Source organism: Cucumis melo, chromosome 8 (assembly GCF_025177605.1).
Source record: "Cucumis melo cultivar AY chromosome 8, USDA_Cmelo_AY_1.0, whole genome shotgun sequence".
Taxonomy (NCBI): domain Eukaryota; kingdom Viridiplantae; phylum Streptophyta; class Magnoliopsida; order Cucurbitales; family Cucurbitaceae; genus Cucumis; species Cucumis melo.
The window spans coordinates 12,940,237-12,948,942 of NC_066864.1; the positions used below are offsets into that span (position 1 = coordinate 12,940,237).

At 33.4% G+C, this 8,706-nt stretch overlaps 1 long non-coding RNA gene across 2 annotated transcripts; it reads right to left on the reverse strand.

Annotated features, from left to right (window-relative positions):
• Positions 1-5,045: 5,045 nt before the first annotated feature.
• LOC127150765 (uncharacterized) lies at positions 5,046-8,376 on the reverse strand. Of its 2 annotated transcripts, XR_007823329.1 has the most exons (4): positions 5,955-8,376; positions 5,769-5,882; positions 5,378-5,690; positions 5,046-5,122 (listed from the first exon to the last, which is right to left on the reverse strand). It is a non-coding gene; the product is annotated as an uncharacterized LOC127150765 (long non-coding RNA). The 2 variants fall into 2 exon arrangements; XR_007823328.1 differs by lacking the exon at positions 5,046-5,122 and having other exon boundaries at positions 5,143-5,690; positions 5,955-8,374.
• Positions 8,377-8,706: the final 330 nt, after the last annotated feature.

Below are 8,706 nucleotides of genomic sequence, written 5' to 3' on the forward strand. Positions count from 1 at the left end.
TCTACTGTTCAAAATTGACTATCTCGATTATTGATGACCTAGGTAACTTAATCTTAATCTTGAGCTAACTGTGAATTCCTGTTCACATGAGATTATTCTTAAATCTGCAATAAGTGAGGACAACTCATTAGCATTAGCCCAATAAGCTTTCCATTTTAGGGGTAAGATCGGTGGATAGTTAGGAACATAGGGTGCACGACAAAATTCACTCTTACCCTCTTTAGGGTTAGTAGATAAGTTGTTTCCTTAAGGACTGAATCTAAATCTTGAACAAAGGGGTCCTACGCTCTCATTGGCACGAGAGGGATTCGGTTTATAGGTTGTACCTTAAAATCAATTATTCAATAGTGGATCAGAGGGACTTAAGGAGAAAAATGTAGTCTTAGGGGTAAAATGGTACTTTTTGACCCATCCACGCTTACAAACAACCTGTGAAGGATTAACTTATTGATCCTGGTTATATCAAATGGACACAAATATATGTATAGTGAGGGAGTGCAACTACGGGACTTTAGTGGAATGACTCGTTTAGTTAACGAATGTTGATTAACTTGGTATAAAAGAGTTTCGTCTGTTAATCTCAGATCATTGGAGCCCATGATCTATAGGTCCATTAGGTTCCTCTGCTAGCTCATATGGAATAAACTTAGAATAGTACGATGGAATGAGTTGAATTGTTTGAAATAGGAGAGGAGAGGAAAACTGACAAGTATATGTGATATCTGTCGGTTTTAGATTACTAATAGAGTTTTATGCTTAAATGAGATTTCAATATTAAAGATATGAATGTGGATTCATACTCGGAAGCTCAAAAAAGATGGAAATAGTCAAAATTGGGCTCTTAGGGCTTTAAGAAAAAGGCTTGGTAATTTTTCTTAAACTACATTGGGCTATAATATTTTTTATTTGGTTCTCTATAATCAAATATTAAAACCCAACCCTTATCCATATTTTTTCCATATTTTTTCTCTCTTCCAGTTTTCTTCATCCAACGGGTCCCACAACCCGGTTCTGAGTTCGGAGGATAGTAGATCAACCTTAGTGGTGATTCAAGCATCAATCGAAGCTCAACGTAAGTTTTTCTTAAAAAATCCTATATTTAACTTTATTTCGATTTATGGTTTATTGTTAATTAATTACAATTAGGGTAGAATTTCGGTATTTCTTCCGCTCTGCTCGTTAATCTCTATTATTTTATATGATTGTCTGTTGTTGTTAAATGACCGTTTAGTATTTATTATCTTTTTTGTACAATCATTTATTTATTTTTTGCATTGTGTTTATTTTTATTGTTTAATACATTTTATTCTCTTATTTTGTGATAGATATCTATCTAATTCTTCTTTTCACCATTAAATACTTAATTATATTTGTTCCATATTAGAATGTCTATTCCTATTGTTGTTTTTTATGGAGGTCAATGGAATGACTGTAATGTTCATGAGAATTACTTAGTGTTCGGAATTTTGGTAGATATGCGAATCAACTTTAATTCTTTGGTTGTTTTAGCATGTAAACAAATTGAATTGGATGAATCAGTAAAATTATCTGTTTTACTTGATTTTGGTAAAACCAATGTACAAACTGTGATGCCAATAAAGAAAGACAATGATGTTGTTTGGTATTTAACTTTTGCTAAAGATGCAACTAGTAGACATCCATTAGCTGCCCATGTAAGTGTTAATTGTTTGAGAATGTGTTCTTCATCTAGTAGTGTACGGGAGAATGTTGATATGTCACTCAATATAGGTTTTTCTTCTTCTGTTTCAAATGATGAAGTTATAAGAAACATTTCTTATTATTCAGGTTTCAAGGAAAAAAGTTTATTTCAATGTAAATAAGTACTTTCAAAGTGTTTTTCCATAATAGCAGCGAAAACCAGCTTTCAATTTAGGACTACAGTATCAAATTTGAGGTATCTTGAATTTAGATGTCTGTAAGAAGGCTGCAATGGTATGTTCGGGCATCTCGTTATAAGAAGAGTGATTTGTGGATGCTACGAAAATACACTTTTGACCATGATTGTTCGTTGAGTACTGCCCAAAGTTCTCAATTGCATACTTCTTCAATAGTAATTGGTAGCTGTTTGATAGATAATTTTAGATTTATGTCTACTAATCGTTCCATTCCTAAAGAGATTGTGCGTAAGACTTGTACAAATCTTGGAGTTAATATAAGTTAGTAAAAAGCTTGGAGGGCGAAAGAACATATGGTAAAGATATTACACGGTGGTGTAGTTGAATCATATGCATTGATGCAAAGATTCTTTGATAAATTGGTTGAACATAACACATGTATGATCAGTTTTGTATATCAAATTTAAATTCATTTGCAGATAGATGTGGATGGACTAATATCATAGTCTATCTAGATAGACCAATATTAGCATATTTCACATTCTTTCTATTATTTTTTGTTCGTGTCAATAGATATGTGTTTGTAATTACTATAGTTACATACACTGTTTTAGAAATGGATGATATTTGTCATTTCAAGTTTTCTTTTATGACTTTTGGTGCTTCAATTGAGGGGTGGAAATATTGTAGACCTATTATTTCTGTTGATGAGACATTTTTGAAGTGTGAGTTTGGTAGCATCTTATTAACAGCCTCATCACAAGATGGTAAAAATAAAATCTTCCCTCTTGCTTTTGCCATTGTAGATTCTGAAAATGATGTATCATGGACATGGTTTTTTTAGAAGATACGAGGTAGTTTTTCAGAGTGGGCTAATTTAGTCATTGTTTCGTACACACATCTTAGCATCCCTAAAGGAGTTTTAAGAGTGTTTCCTGAGATTGAGTATTGTGTGTGCAAAAAACATCTTTTAAGTAACTTGAAGCTCCATTTTAAAGATCCATTACTTGATAAATATTTTTTTAGCTGTGCTTATGCTTACACCGTTGATGAATTTGAGTACTACATGAGATGCATGGAGTCTGTTTGTCCAAATATCAGAGATTATCTTAGTAGTGTTGGTTGTGAGAAGTGGTATCAGACATTTTCACGTAGACAAAGGTATAGAATGATGATATCAAATTGTGCCAAAAGTGTAAATTCAGTGTTTAAAGATCTTAGAGAACTACCTGTGGTTACGATGCTTAGTTCAATTAGGGATGTATTGCAAAAGTGATTTTATGAACGAAGTAAAGTTGCTTCTACAATGAAGAGTCGTTTGACTTCTTGGATTGAGAATGTTTTGCGTTTAGAATATGAAAAGTCGAGAAGATTATTGATAAGTTTTTTTTATCTCGGACGATTAAAGATAGATTGCTATCTTTGTCTATCCGATAGATATATATATCAAATTTTCTCTTCATGTTTTAAATAAGCACAGATAAATTGCTACCTATATATATCTGATGTATACAGAGATTGAAATCTATTTGTTATTATTTTATTAATTGTCCTTATTTGTCTTACGTATTAGGTTGATCCAATTATTATGATTGAATACCAAGTAACATATAGAAATCAATAGTTTATTGTGAAGTTAAATGTGGGATGTTGTAGTTATCGAGTATGGGATGTTGAAGAAATTTCTTGTGCGCATGCTCTTGCTGTTCTACGAATGCTTAATTTAGATACCTATTCTTATGTATTTGAGTTTTATTATAGAGAAATACTATCAACAACATACAATGGTTGTATTCAACCTGTTGGATCTTATTTCGATTGGAGAGTTGTAGATTCTGTCATGAAAATATTACCTCAAGTCGTTAAACGGTAATCTGGAAGACCAAGAAAACAAAGAATTCCATCTGTTGGTGAGTTTAGTAGTTCAACCAGATAGTCCAATTGTAATTGTGGAGGACATAATAGTAAGAATTGTAAGCAAGGTTTGGACAATTAATGAAAATTTGTAATCTCTTTCATTCATTATTATGTATAAATGTTTGATATCAAAGTTGATGGAGATTTAATATCGTTTAGACATTAGTGTGGTATATAAACGATCGTTTAATATCATTTACATGTATTAAGAAGATCGTTTAGACTTTACTAAATGATCATGTGATTTGCATCACTTGATCGTTTATGCTTGATAATTGTATGTTTACATATAGTTTAGGAAATCGGTTTGACTTAAGTACGTGGTGGTCTATGATGTCTTACATGATTGTTTAGATTAATTGGAAAATTTACGATCATTTAGACATTAGTGTGGTAAATATAAACAATCGCTTAAAGCTATCTGCACGATCTTTTACGTCTCTCTACATGAATGTTTTCATATCTTTGTACAATTGTTTTCTGATATCTATCTAAACGAATACAAATATTCAGTCAAAAGTTAACTAAAATTAAAAAGTAAAAATTGTACATGTTCATCAACCAAAACAAACATTTTATTTACTAATAGAATTTATTTGTCCAAAATTCTACTACATACTATTGTTTAAACAATTTCATGTTCCAATAATTATACAATCACAGTCTGCATTTGTTACAAGCATTCAACAAATTTGGCACAAAAAATATTGCAATCTAATGAAATGCCTTTTCGTAATGTGGTATTCGATCTTGGTACTAGCTAGGGGCAATACGTGAAACGTTTTCTATGCGCATGTATTCCAATAGCAATTACCAGTGAGAGGATGCATCGTGCGTGTATTGCAAGAGCTGCATCAACAAGTTTTTATTCAACATATTTTGTCATTGAGTCAAATACATAAATCTTGCATTTCTTCATATCAGCTGCAATATCCAACCAGTATTCTTTTATGTTGATGCAGCCAATCACGTAGTTGACATCTCCCCAACCTACTTTATCTTGGATTTTACCAACAACTAAAATAGTAATCTAAATCTAGTTTTGACCATAGTGCTAAGTGTGCTGTTGTGTCTGTCCATTTAACTTCCTTATTGTATGCTGTCAGCACATGATTATAAAAAAGTCGTTGCCTAATTATGCAATGTTCTTTGTTGATTCTAGTCTAGAAGAACAAATAAAAAAATTTAGTCAAAATATAATTATGCAGTTTAACTTCTATACAAAAAAAAAAAAAAAAGAATAATAACTTACCATAAATGACAAATCTAGTACTGTAAAAGTATATTTGCAAAGATGTTTCATATGCAACATTTTTTTTCTGCATGCAGTACAATAACAAATCCATGGTCTACAAAAAAAAATCAAACGATCGTTTCGTGAATAGAAGCGATAGTTTATGAAAATTCAAGCCATCGTTTAGCAAATACAAGTGATCGTTTACAACATTCTTCTGTATACTAAGCGATCATGTACAACATTTTTTGTTTGCTTATCTAATAAAACGATCGTGTATTATATATAAATGATCGTTTAGTTAGATAAAGAATATTGTACTCCATCATGTAGTTTTATATATAAAATAAAATTTAGAAAGAGTACTTACATCTCCTAGTATCCATGTGTTTTCTTTAAGCTTTTTGAAAAATTCCTTCTTTCTTTTTGTGAACACTACTGTCCTCTCTTTATTAGTTGTTTTTCGAGATCTCTTCCAAGATAAGTATACCTTCCACAATGTTGGATTCACTGGCCACACGAGATCATAACTATCTACATCTCGCAATTTGACATATGGGACAGGTCAGGTTTTAATATGACCTCAGTAGATGTTGTGGGTGGATTAACTTATTGATCAGACACTTTTTTATCTGATATTTTACATACCTTATTTCTATTGGTTTTTGCTCTTCCTTCATTTCCTATAATGCACAATGTTAAATAACAAAATAAAAAAAATAATTGATTTAAAGTACTTCAGAGTTCTTATATATACATACCAATAGAGATTCTAAGTCAATTGTAGAAGTTTGTTTCTCAGTTACGAGTTCATTTTGATCCGAAGTAACTGCTTCATCATTTTTTTGAATCTCAACCTGTTGTTTAGGTCTTTCCTGTAATATATGATATTAGACAAGAAACAAACTCTTAATTTAAAGGACTACATAATTGTTGTGTATACATACCACTTGAGATTCTAAATCAATTGTAGAACTTTGTTTCTCATTTATTGGTGCAATTTCTTTTTGTATCTCAACCAAAGTAACTGCTTGATCATTTTTTTGTATTTCCTACAAAGCATATTATTAGATAAGAATCAAACTCTTAATTCAATGGACTACACAGTTGTTGTGTATACATACCAATTGAGATTCTATTTTTTCAGTTGAAGTATATTGCTGCACATTGTCAATTGTTAAACTTTGTTCATCAGTTACTGGTTCATTTTCTTTTTGTATCTCAACCAAAGTAACTGCTTGATCATTTTTTGTATTTTCTAAAATGTATAATATTAGAAAGAAACAAACTCTTAATTCAAAGGACTACACAGTTGTTGTGTATACATCCAATTGAGATTCAATTTTTTTAGTCGAAGTAGATGGCTGCACCTTGCCAATTGTTAAACTTTGTTCCTCAGTTACTGGTTCATTTTTTTTGTATCTCAACCAAAGTAACTGCTTGATCATTTTTTTGTATTTCCTAGATTGCTTCATGCTTGGTGGACGGGTTTGGCCTGAGTGCCATGTCTGACTACCAAGCGAGGAGTGAGAGCAGGATGTCGAGTTGATGTACTCGAATAGGCTTGCTTGGATAATGCTTGCACCTCGTTGTAGTCGTAGTTTGGGCGTACTTATCCGTGGAATTATGAGATAACTTGTGGTTGCTTCATGCTCAGTGGAGGGGTTTGGTTGGAGTGCCACATCCAACTGTTGGATGGGTAGTGAAAGCGAGATGTCGAGTTGATGTACTCATATAGGCTTGCTTGGATAATCCTTGCACCTCGTAGTCTGGGCATGCTTGTCTGTAGGGATACGAGATGACTTGCGATAGCTTTGTGCTCAGTAGCGGGGTTTGACCAGAATAACGGATATGTATATCGGGCGGGGATTGATAACGGGATGTCAAGTTGATGTACTCGGATGGGCTTGCTTGGATAATGCTTGCACCTCGGTGTGGGCGTAGTCTGGCTGTGCTAGTCCGTGGTGATACGTGACGACTGGAAATTACTTCGTGCTCGGGGGAGGTGTTTGGCTAAAACGATGGGCCTGTACATCGGGTGGGGAGTGAGAGCAGGATGTCGAGTTGATGTACTTGGATGGGCTTGCTTGGATAATGCTTGCACCTCGTTGTGGGTGAATTCTCGGCGTGCTTGTCTGTGGCGATACAATATGTATTGCGATTGCTTCTTGCTTGGTGGAAGAGTTTGGTTGGAATTGACGAAATGTCGAGCCTTTACATCGGACGGAGAGGCAGAGTGGGATGTCGAGTTGATGTACTCGGATGGGCTTGCTTGGATAATGCTTGAACCTCGTTGTGGGCGTATTCTCAGTGTGCTTGTCTGTGGCGATACAAGAGATTTTGCAATTGCTTCTTGCTTGGTTTGGGTTTGGTCGAAATTAATGAAATGTCGGGTCTCTACGTCGGACGGGGAGTGAAATCGGGATGTTGAGTTGATATACTGGATGGGCTTGCTTGATAATGTCTGTATCGTTTTGTGGGCGTAATCAGGGCATGCTTGTCTACAGCGATACAAGACGACTTGTGATTGCTTCGTGCTTGGTGTAGGGGTTTTGTAAACCCGATATTTTCTTTGGATTTTTTTTAAAAAATAGAAAAGGAATTAAAAAATTGGAAATTAAGTATATAATTTTTTTTATATATTTATGGTTTTTACAAAATGAAAAAAGAAAAGAAAAGAAAGGTTATAAAAGAAGAAAAAAGAGTAGAGAAAAGAGAAATTCTCTCTTTTTCTTCTTCTCTTTCCCTCCACTGCCAAGCTTCCCTCATTCCATTCTTTACCATTTATTTCACCATTTCTTCACCAAATTTTAGAGGTGTTTCAAAGGGTAGAAGACTGAGAAAGAAAGAAGAAGAAGTTCAAAAGATGTATGTTGAAGAAGACAAGGAGTTTGCAACACAAACTTCTCTATAGTTCATTAAGCACATCTCTGGTTTTTTTTATTGATTTCGAGCCATACAAAAAGAATTAAGAGGCGAGGTTTAAATTTACTGAAAGCTAATTCATTTTCAAACAAATTTTATGAAGAAAGCTTGAGCAAATTTGATGTTCATTGGGTGAATTATGACAGAGAAGACGGGGTAGATTGTTTTCACGTGAAATCAGGAAATCTTTGGTTTGTTTAGTATTTCAGGGTGTACTAGTGGAGTTAGGATCTCTATTTGGCATGGTTGAAAATCCTATTCAATTGAGTACAACTTTCATGAAGATATTGTGAGCCAAAAATGACTTAAAATAAGTTAAATTGTAGGGACAAGTTAAAGGGGTCGTGGTGTACACGATTATTGGAGCGGTTCTGTTTCAACGGACGTCTGAGATTATACACAGGGAATCAGATTTACATTTCTTGCGGTAAGTTATAGAGGACCTTAAAATGATGATTGTGACATAAAGAACTCTCACTTTGGTTAAGTATTGGAAGAGTTATGATCATTTGAATGTCATGCTGCGAATCTGGAAAATTTTGAGAAACGTGTGAAATATGGTTTTGTTTCTTAAAGTTAGACTTCTTAAGCATCATCTTTACTGAGCCATATCAAGCATAGCATTTGAAGATCATAATATTTAGGTTTCTAATACTTGGTTTTGGTTTTTGACAGGCCAAGAGGAAATAGGTTGGGTTTACACACCAAAAAACTAATCTAAGATTGTGAGTGACAAAAACAAGTTTTGAAAATGATTCTTTTTAAAAAAACTAT